The 11,214-nt window shown below is 42.6% G+C and overlaps 1 protein-coding gene across 1 annotated transcript in view; it reads left to right on the top strand.

Annotated features, from left to right (window-relative positions):
* FCHSD2 (FCH and double SH3 domains 2) overlaps positions 1-11,214 on the top strand; it is a 194,536-nt gene that overhangs the window by 27,538 nt on the left and 155,784 nt on the right. The gene's annotated exons all lie outside the window — the stretch shown is intronic.

Raw genomic sequence — 11,214 nt, 5'->3', positions numbered from 1 at the left:
GCAGGAATGGATAATATGTTATGTTGATTAAATATAGATTTAAAGCCAGTCATAGATGTTGAAGATGTTGGATGTTCAGATAAATTATTATTCAATCTGGAAACTCCTGGGAAAAAAAATCATACTGAACACTGCCAAGTGGATGATTAAATGGAGTTGGACAGTTATTGCCTTTTAAACTTTGTTGTATAACAGCAGGGCATGTTTTAATGACATTTTTCCATGTTTGTAGATATTTTGCACAATTTCCTTAAGTGTCCTAGGGTTCAGACAGCTGTTCTACACATTTGGCATGAGTATCTCGTGATAAAGATTTTCTGTATTTGAATAAAAAAGCAGACTTTTTATACACAGATAGTCCAGTCCAGTCCAGTCCAGTCCCGCCCCCCCCCAAGCCCCTCCACCAGAGGCAGAGAGGTGACAATTGTTCAACGGAAAAAGAGGGTTTCTTTAAGAAGTGGAGCTTAGCTTGTATGGGACCTGAAGTCTTCATCTTTGTTCCAAAATTCATCAAATAATTTATTTAGTTTTTCACTGGTTTCCATGCATTGCATCACCCTTCCTTAAAGTAATGTATTAGTGGTGCTATAAATCGGTTGCAAAGGCTGGCGCGCACAATTGGATGCGTTGGAGAGCTACCTAAGCTTCTGAAACAATTTATATCATTATCAAATCGTTTATCTCTGTCTCCTCATTTGCTGTTATTGTGATATATCACACTTCTTCTGTATAAGCTTGTCCTGTCCACAACAACCAGTCTACTTTAATTAAAGCATCATCTTAAAAATACAAACTGTCCCATCAGCTTATTGGGCCGCTCTGGTATAGTGCTTGGTCTCAGTGGAAATGAAAAGCCAGCAGTTCCCAAAAGGTTCGCCCTCCTGCAACCAGGGTCATGAGTAGGACCTTTCAGTGTATGAACAAGGGAGCAGAAAGACCATGGATCAGTTATGGAGTCTACATTATAATAATCTCTGGTGTCCAGGGCTGTGGAAATGCAGCCAGAGCCAGCTCATTTCATAAACCCCGGTTACAGCTAATGTGCTAAATTAACGCTGTTTCCCCCTAGACCTCATTCACTAAATCATCAGTATGCCCAACCCTGTAAAGCAGCCCAGCTTGGAACTGCTGGCTTTACTAATGCCTCAAAGACTGCAAAGGTGTGCGTGAAGGTTTCTCACCTGGAAGATGCAAGGGTGTTCTTAAAAAGCTCCTGTGGAAATGTTTAGGGAGGGCCCTAACCCAAGGAAAAAAAGGATGGTTGGTAGTATCATGTCCCCCAAGAATCCTCTGTCTTCTCCTTCCACTTACCCCTAAGGCCGTCCTTAGTCTTTCTTAAAGAGTCACTCCCCTGTATATATTGCCGAGATCTTGTTTGCTGACGCTTCTTTCCAATCTCCAGCAGGTGGAAGGTAATTTTCACTATCAGTTTTTTCCTTGTGTAAATGTTAATTAACTTATTTTCTTTCCTATGTGCTTTTTTTAGTTCCACTGCAGGGTCTTCATAAGAAAGGCCTGTCAGTCTGTTGCTGAGGTTCCAACTCATTTTCTAAAGTAAATTCTGCAGTTGTATGCAGCTTGGTTGCTAAATCCTCCCAAATAAATGCAGTAGGAGAGAAATACCCATGTTTAATGGTCTTGCTATTATGTCAGCTCCAAGACCACTTTTTCCCTTGGGTTTTCCCTTGCCTTCCTGCTTTGATTTTTGTCTTGGGGTTATTCATCTGTTCTCTGGCTTAAGTATCATTCTGTGCTATATTGAATTTGAAGGCTGACATTTTCTCACTTGACATTAGGACCTCTTTGTTGTTTTACAAGTTTCATTAATAATCCTTCTTTGACTGCAAAAATAGTTTATTTTAAAATGCTCTGTTGAAGGTCTAAGGTAAAAATAATTTCTCATTTAAAAAAAATAAAGCATCGATTTGAAATGTTTCAAGTTTGTGTTCCTTTGATTGAAAAAATGGGGGGAGGGGGTCTCTTATTCATACCATGAGACCTCTTTGAAAATGTATTAATTTGCTGTATAGGCAACACAATAGACTTCAACAGGGGAAAAATGCATTCACCATGTGGTATAAACCAGGGCTGCCCAACTTCTGAGTGGCCAGGGGTTGCGTGCCTCTTCTCCCTGCCCTGGCCTCATACTGCACCACTGCCCCCGTGCCATGTTGCACAGGCCACCATGCCACCCTGGGTGACTGCTGCTGTACTATACTAGCATCCCTCACCCCTGGGGGCCACACTGCACTGCCCACAGGAGCAGCAACATGATGCAGAAGCTGGAGGAGGAAGAGGAAGCAGACAGATCCCCGCAGCAGTAGAGTGATGGGAGGTGGCACCTGGTGCAACCTGGTCGTTGCAAGTTTGACTTGGCACTTGAATTAGTGAATTGATTGCAGGCTGGCACTTAACTTGTAGGCCTGAACTTAACTCTCCATCTTTATTCATGTGTACTTTACACCTCTTACAACTTGGCACAGGAAAAGAGTCCTCGCTGTCCTGATCAGCCAGGGCTATTTTGAAATATTCTTCAGTGTCTACCAGTTTTGGGGGTGCTTTAAGTAAACTGCAAAGCCAGACTATAAAACTTGAAACCTGGCAGAGGTTGTCCAATACAGTTTTTACAAAACAAGTCTTTAAAAAGCAAACCCAACTGGAAAAGCCTCAGTCACAAAATTGGTATTGCCTCTAAGCATCGTGATGCAGTTGTTTATTAAAATCTGCTCTGAGCAACGGGAGAAGTCTGCGTCTTAAGAATGCTTCAGCATCGAGGGATGGTGTGAGGCAGGGGACCGAGGGACCTAGAGAATTTGCCATGGTCTAAGGCTTTTTAACTAGTTTCTGATGTGGTGCTCTGTAAAATTTGTGCTTGGCTAGTCTTGTGGTTAAACCAGCTTCAGCATGACAGGATTGGGATGTGCTGAGGAAGCAGAGGTGTCAGTGAGACTTGACCCGAAGGGTGGAATGCGAACCGACTGGGTGATGCTATCGGCATACGGGTTCAGCTATGTGGGACTTCCCGCCAGAGGGTTTTCCAATTCGGCCGGTTTGACCACCTGGATAGGAGAATGTTTTATAAGAAACGAAATGCTTAATACATAAGGTTTTGAACATTAGTTTTGGAAGGGAGCGAAGTAAGAGAAGCCTTGCAGATTGGTTTGTGGTCTTTGCAACCTGGCGTGTAAGAACGATGCATGCAAGGAAGCACGGCCACAGTTCTGTAGGGATCGGAGATCCACTTTGAATTGTGCCGAGCTTGAAGGTATAAACATTTGGAACGTTTTTTTTTTCCTGTTCAGATTTAAAGATATAAATTAACAAATTCAGATGTTGAAATGCATTGTAGCTATCGGGATGGCTTAGTTGGGGATGATCCTACTTTGAGCAGGGAGCTGGGCTAGACGAATTTGTGAAGTTCCTTCCAACACGTACGTTCCTGTGCTCCTAAATGTGCAGCAGCTCTTCTGAAGGTATCACTTCCCCCTCCCACCCCCCTAGTGACTTCACATTCTTGAAATCCACCTAACCTAACCTAACCTGTCCTGGGAGAGTTCGTGATATGGTCTCAGTAACATTTGTCCTGGTTTTATGGCTATTTTTCATGAAAGTGAGAAAGAATGAAACCTTGGTCCCATTGAATTTATTAGGAGTTTTGCTGCTGAACTTTGGGCCAAGGATTTCCTTGCCAGTGTTTAACCAGAAGCGCTCTTTGTCATGGTTTTAGTTTCAAAGAGATGTTCAACTAAAAAAAAAACCCAACCCCAAAAGGCCAGATTTAGCCTAAATCTGAAAAGCCAGAGTATATTCAGTCAGTCATTCACCCTATCATTATTCAGATCATAATTTTGAACTCGTTTGTGTACTCCTGTGTACTTGTTTGATCAGTATTCTTTGGGTTGAGAGCATACTCAATTTAAATAAGTAATTCAGCTTTTTGTCCTCTTCCTCTTCCTCTTTTGTCTTAGAGTTCAGTGCCGGGATTAGATTATTTTTACCGTTATGGTTTGTTAGCTAAAACTTGTATCTTTGCCCAAGGAAATCTTTGCTAGTGAACCAGTTGTTTATTGGCAAATAGTTAATCCATAACCATATAAAAAATAATGCAACTGCCTTTGTACAGCATTGGTAAACAGAATATTCCTTTGCTTTTCCCTCTGTCCCAATTTTTGGAAGATTAGACAGAGCTGGGCTTGTCTCTTCCATAAAAATTACACCGTCACAAATTCTGCAAATGCGATAAAGAACCAATTGTTTATTAAATTCCTTTCACTGCATAAATAGCCAATAGAGCTTGTAACTAAGTTACTGAGAAAGAATCAAAACAGAGTAGATTTTAATTAAATATCATTTGGCAAAGTGCCCAGAAGTGGGGCTGTGTTGTGATGTGAGAGGAGGTGGGCGGTGAAAACTAGCAATGAAAACAGTTGCCATTGCTGGATTTCAGAATCCGTGCACTATAGATGTATGTATTTTTTGTGTGTGTGTATGCAGGTATCAGATATCTGCTGCCAGCTCACTTTAGAGGAGAAGATATGGGTGAATAGAAGTACTAAATCCTTTGCTTTCTACTTAGATTATAGAAGCGTGTTTTCTGTGGTCCAAAGCAATGTGAAAAGCATTTTAAAGGAGTCAAAGCAGGGGCATCAAACTCATTCGGGACCACAGCCCTTCCTCTCCCTCTCTACGCAGCCCAGGTCCCGAACCGGTTGGAATGGGTGCCACGTGCGTCCCGGAGTTGGCACCACATGTGGTGTGGACCAGTCGAGGCAGCCAGAGCACGCAGCACACCTGTGATCCAGCTGGACTGTGCTGCGTGCGGTGCCCTGTGCTCCGGGATCTGTGCCACACAGCACGGGTCCCAGAGCAGCTGGAGCAGCTGCCAGATCAGGTGTGCTGGGGGAGGGCATCTGTGGTCCCTCTTCAGCCTGAGGCTGGATCTGGCCTGTGGGATGAATGTTTGACACCCATGGGTTAGCCTTAGCGTGTGGTTGTAGCCATGGTGGTTCAGGAAATGTTTGAGAAGCAAGGTTTTGGAGGGGGGTGGGGGGGGTTTGGTGATATCTTTTATTGGACCAGCTATACAGCTGGGAAAGTTAAGCATGCTTTTGGGCACTAACTACCCTTTGTCAGGGAGGAGATCTGAGGAAGGATGTTAGTGCCCAAAAGCTTATCTATTTTTTCTCCCAACTCTATAGTTGGTCCAATAAAAAGATGCAATAAAAAAAATTGTTGCTTAAAAGTACCCCAGAGGAAGGTACCATTCTTTGGCCTCCAGAGTAGCTGCTCTGAAACAGTTCAGTTATTTCATAAAGCAGATGATTATCTTAAAATATAGCACCCCTCCAAACTGGGCTCCCCCAAAGCTGTTCATGACCTGCATCTAGGACAGTTTGCGTGCTGCTTGATCTGATAGGCTTGACATAGCTGATCACTGTATTTTTATCTTGGCTCTGTGTCTTTAGTCTCTTAGTTGTAGGAGCTTTACCTTGCTTGACTGCACCTTTTACTTTCCCTTTAACGACTTCTCATGCTCAGTCTTCCTGTCTAGATCAGCCTGCACCTGGTTCTGACCTCGGTCATAACTTTTTATTGTACTCTGTCAGCAATCTTTTATCTCCTCCAGTACCTTTAACTATCATAACTCATTCCAGCGATTCCTGGATCTGCACCTTTAGCTCTCTTTTGACTACTTCGTAGGTTCAGATTGAGAATTCACTATTTTCCTTGTAAAGTAATCTCTACTTTTGCATGTATTCAAACTTCTCATACATTTCTTTTTTTTTTTTAATCTCCTCATCCTCAGTATCATTCCTTTTCTTATTTAGCTACTAAAGCCCTGTCCAGGAACTGATTTTTTTTTTTTTTTCCCCATTTTGATTTTTATGGATGTTCAAGACATCCTGATTGCTTACTGTATGTTGACAGTGCTCCTTTCTGATAGTATCGTTCCCTGCTCTGGCCACATCACCTGTTCCCTTTGTCATAGTTTTTCTCTCTTCCTTTTGCCTTGAGTTTTGCTCCCTTTCCGCCCTTGGCACATACTCCATCCAATTTAAAATCCAACTCCTTAAACAGTGCTTTCTTTTCAGCTTCCACTCATTCCTTCTCAGAAGCTGTTGTCCTCGATCTTACCTGTGTTTGTGTGGTATATTCAGATTGCATGTTGTTCTGGGTTGGGAGCATGTCTTTTTTTCATGTTTATAAATCATCAACTTAAGTTTAGAGCAAGGTATAAATGTTTTATAATAGTGTAACTTGACAGAAGTTAATTAAGTTACGACAGAGTTGAATTTGGCCCATTGTGTTCAGAAAAAACCCCACAATCTATTTAAAGTCCGAAGAGTCAAACTGAAAGATGAGAGTGAAGAAAGATTTGAGTGGAGAGGATGAGAGCAGACTGCAAATGCGACGCTTACTGTAGAATAAATAAAGCAAGTTCTTTTGAAATCTGTTATCTAGCAATGCGAGTTTTCAATCTGAATGTAGTTCATTTGGTTCTGATTCTGTTTCAGATGTTTTAAAAACTAGATCTGTTGCCTTTTATTTGGATAAATTTATTCTTAATCCATTTGTGAAAAACAAGACCTTTAGAAAGCCCATCTGCATTTTCCAGTCTTATATGTACAGTACTGTCTTCTTTTTGGCTTTGGGCATTCATGTGAACAGCATTTTCCTCTTCAGAAACTTAAAATTTTAGGCACACATTGGCCACTGTGTAAAATGCAGTACTAAATGAGGTTAGTTTTATTTCTCTAAGTGATCTCTGCAATTTCCCTGCTTTATCTCCGTTTTAAAGCTTTATTCAGATCTTTGTGTCTGGGATTAATTTGGTTTGGCACACTCCAGTGTCTCTGTCTCCCAGGAGCAGCTGATTATTTACAATGAATTTCTTTTTCTCCTTCTCTCCATGCCTTGTAGTTAAAATAATTTCTCTGTACAGCTACAAATAATATATGAAGAGAAAAGATATATTTTAAAAATATTTTAGGAGTAAATAGCTGAGTTACCAAGAATTAATGGAAATGTGGCTGTAAACTGGTGAAGTTATCATGTTGGTTATCCAATAGGATTAGACACCAGAGCATTTCTGGTTTTGAGCAGAGGCCCTGCAGTGATGAAGGTAAAGACGCAATCCAGATTGCCATAAGGAAAGTTTTGGAGCAGGGACTTAGAATGGAACAAGAAATGTTTACAAGAATACATTAATCATTTACTAAACTAATCTCAAGGATTTAAAATGCATGATAAATCTGTAAGTTAGTTTCTCTTTCTCATGCACGCGTGTGTGCGTACATAGAGAAGGCAGATATTTTGGCATTTAAAAATCTCATTAGAAAATTAAATTGTCGTTTCTGCTATTGGCTAATAAAATGGATTTTCAGTCCAGTCACTTCCCTGAATGAGATATAAAAATTGAGGGTGTCTTCATATCTTCTAACTTTGAGTAAAGAGCATGAAATACAGGGAAATGGCTACAAAAGACCAGTTTGTCTGATGCAGTGTTTGTGGAGAAAGCGTTTTGTGAGGCTTTCTATTTTTTGGCACTTTTCACTGGGATCAGACCATATGTCTGGAATATACAACTGCTGTTGCTATTTTCAGTGGTAAGATTCAGTAGAACTGAGCTGCTATCTGATGAGATGCTGCCCTTTATGTAACCATTGTATAGTTTCATTAAATTAGACTATACAAGGAAGAATTTGGCACCAGGGAACATGGATGTGCTTCTTTATCTCTGTAAGTGTAGCATGATTGCATGAGCAGGTTACTGCAAGGTAAGCTAGGGTCTACATTTATAGCACATAACCTGTTCTACACTACCTGTTTTTGTGTGCTCTTAACCATGGTAGTTTTAGAGCACTTTCAATGAAGAGATCTGGCATTTACTGGGGAGTTGGGGCATGCACATAGGCAGTTACCATGGGACAGCTGACATGCTGTAAATTAACACGTTGTGGTTACCTCATGGGAACTTGTTTGTGTGTTTGTACCCTTTTTGCATAGATTGGTGATTCTCTGCCATGGTGCCACAGCACCCTGGGGTGCCTTGAGATCTTTTTGGGGTGCCATGGGATGCCATGCAGTTTAGCACTGCTTGGTGTGCAAACATGATTCACAAGATTCCAGTGATTTCAAATAGGAATCCATCATGTTGAAGGGCATTTGTACCCAAAAGCTTGCAAAAAATTTTTTTCCCAACTATTTGAGTTGGTCTTAGAACGAAGGGTATTTGTACCCAAAAGCTTGCAAAGAAGATTTTTTCCAACTATTTGAGTTGGTCTAAGAAGAACGGTATTTGTACCGTACCCAAAAGCTTGCAAAGAAGAATTATTCCAATTATCTGAGGTGGTCTAATAAGAGAGATGGTTTTACCCAAAGAACCTTGCGTGTCCATCATGTTGAAGATCTCTAACCTGTTGTGATCTTTCTGAGTTGTTTGCAATAAAAAAATTGCCGCATTGTTTTTCCATAATAAACAAATGAGTGAAAACTAAGAGCCAGCTTTTTCCCATGGGGTGCCTCACACTGGTATAGACAGTTCATTAAGCAAAATATACCGGCAGCCCATTCCTGTTATCTGACAAAGTATAGACTGCTGCCCACAAAAGCTCATACCTCTTTGAACTACGTCTTTAAGGTGCCACCCTACCCTGCCATCTGTCTGATCAGTTATTTGTAATAAGATGGTTCCCAGAGAAGTATACTGAGCACAGCCAAACCTGTTACAATGGTTTCGTTGGCTTCCAGCAGACTTCTCCTATAATTGGCAGAAAGGGATACGTTTTGAAAATGTGCGAACACCGAGCTGCCAGTCAAGCTGACAGAAAAAATCTAACATGGTTTGATGAGTGCAGTCAGAGGAAACAAGAAGCTGATGACATGGTTAAAGATGACTGGTGGAGTGAGGCGAGGATACATGCTATCTATCCCCACATTGATTCACTTTAATACTGGACACAGTAATAGCTTTCACTCTTGAAAGAATCAATGGGAGGAAGACCATTCATACCTTTAGAGTTGCAGATGATACTTGCTTACCTTGGTAACACTGACCAGAGTGTATCTTTGAGGAGTGACTAACCCGGTGGCCTAAAATACAGCACTGAGAAGACCGAATAATGAAAAATGGAAGAGGAGAGGAAAAGCTACCCATCAAGGTGGAGGCAAAGAACTAGAAAAACTTAGTGTGTGTTGACGGATAGGTATCAAAGAATGGGAGTTGTGAAGATGACACAAGAAGAATCAGAGTAATCGTTATGGCATGTGGAATCCCTGCAAGATCACGAAGGCTGAGGACATTTGGATGAACCTGAAAATGGGAATTATGAGACAGCTGTCATGCCGATGCTTCTTTGTGGGTTCGAAGGCTGGAATATGAAGAAGACCATCAAACGAGAAATATCGATTGCAGAAATAAGTTGCCTGAGAGGAATACTGAGCGTTTCAAGCCTGCAGCAAATAAATAATAATAAAAAGCGATGAGGGAAACAGCTGGGACAAGAAATAATGATGATACGATGGATTCAAGAATGATCAATGCAGTGATGTGTGTGTGTCAGAAACGGCCCCAAAGAGGATGCTGTACATTATGACACACACCAGAGTGAAAGGATTGAAAAATTGAGGAAAATGGGATGCACTGGATAGACATAGGATAGAACAGCATATAGGAGAAAGGACTGAACGTGACAGAAGCGGTGACGAAAGCAGTGGGAAGACTTCCTTCAGCCTGTTTCTTGCTGCTGAAACGAACTGATAGGTGGGACTAAAGGAGGAGGACAGGCCTTGCTTGTGAACTCTCTAAGACTTGAAGACTCATTGGTAGGAGTCCATGTGTTAAGACTGGTAAAACTTGATTTTTGTAAATGCTGTAGTGAAAGCCGTGCTCCAACAGCAGACTTTAGGAGGCTGCCTTGCCCTTATGTACTTGTGTGCCAAGACCAAGTTTATGAAGAATCCTGCCCTTCCTCATCCACGTGTTCCTGGTTTAGGTCGGTGTGATGGTTTTTGTTTCTCATGTCAATGGATCTCTGGTTAATGGTACTGTGTTTTGATTAATCATCCTTATTTTCCCCATGTACAGGCTTTCCTCGCTTTATGCTGTATATGCATTCCTGGCAAACGGCGAATAACTTGAATTCGCATAACAGGAACCCACTTCACAATGCAACAAGTAGGGATACATTCCACGACATCGACTGTACTGACTCCCAGACCCATTTCTACCACTTTTACAAGACAATTTTGGAACTCACCAACAGCAGACAGTGCAGACAAGCACAGGGCACTACTGTAATGGGGATGGCAACTACAGAAACACGTGTTGCAGGCAGTGAGCAAGGAGCACAGATCCACACAGGAGACTATATTTTGGTGCGTCGCTCCCCCCTAATGCGCCACACAAAGCAGCTGACTGCGGGCTCCCACCACACTGACTGCATAAGAGTGACCTTACCTTGCATATAACACATTTTTGGTATAAAAAGGGTCATCGCTTAAAAACGAATTTGCACATACACCTGCATAAAGCAAGGGAAACCTATATTTCAGTTTCCTTTTTGTCACTGCCCTGTATCTCTAGATACCCTCGTGTTGCTGTAGTGCAGCCAGCAGCATGGGCGCCGGGTGCTGCCTTAGTTGGGGGGGGGGGCCCCCCCCCCCCCCCCGACCAGTTCTGCGGACTGCGGGGGGGGGGACCCCCCCCGCAGCTGATCTCGCTGCCTGGGGAAAGCCTTGCGGCGATCCTGTAACCACTGATCACTCCAGCCAGTCACTGCAGCTGACTGCAGCTGCTTCCAGGAGTGGCTATGGCTGTGGCTGCTTTTGGGAGCGGCTGCAGCGATCAGCCAGCACTTGTAGGTGGGGTACCAGTGCTCCCACCTGCCCCCCCTGCCCATTGCCTAAGAGATGAGCGTGGCCGGTGAGGGAGCGCAAGGGCATTCTCAGGGGGTGCGAGTGCATCCTCTATGTGTTGCTGCTGCCCTGCAGTGGAGAGAGGGCACGCACCCTAACATTTGGATTCTTTCTTGTTCTTTGCATCATGTCACGCATGTTGGCTATGGAGAAAGCAGCCTGCTCTTTGTGGCTGGTTGTTGGAAAATAGAGGAAGACAAGAGGTTTGTGTCACAACCCAAGGGTGTGATTTTGTTTGTGCGTGCTTCGGCACTGCTAAATTATTTCCCGCCACTAGGAGCTTTCTTTGCAGGGTGC

The sequence above is a fragment of the Alligator sinensis genome, unplaced genomic scaffold (genome assembly GCF_000455745.1).
Source record: "Alligator sinensis unplaced genomic scaffold, ASM45574v1 scaffold1008_1, whole genome shotgun sequence".
Taxonomy (NCBI): Eukaryota; Metazoa; Chordata; order Crocodylia; family Alligatoridae; genus Alligator; species Alligator sinensis.
This window is presented reverse-complemented; position numbering and strand designations above follow the sequence as displayed.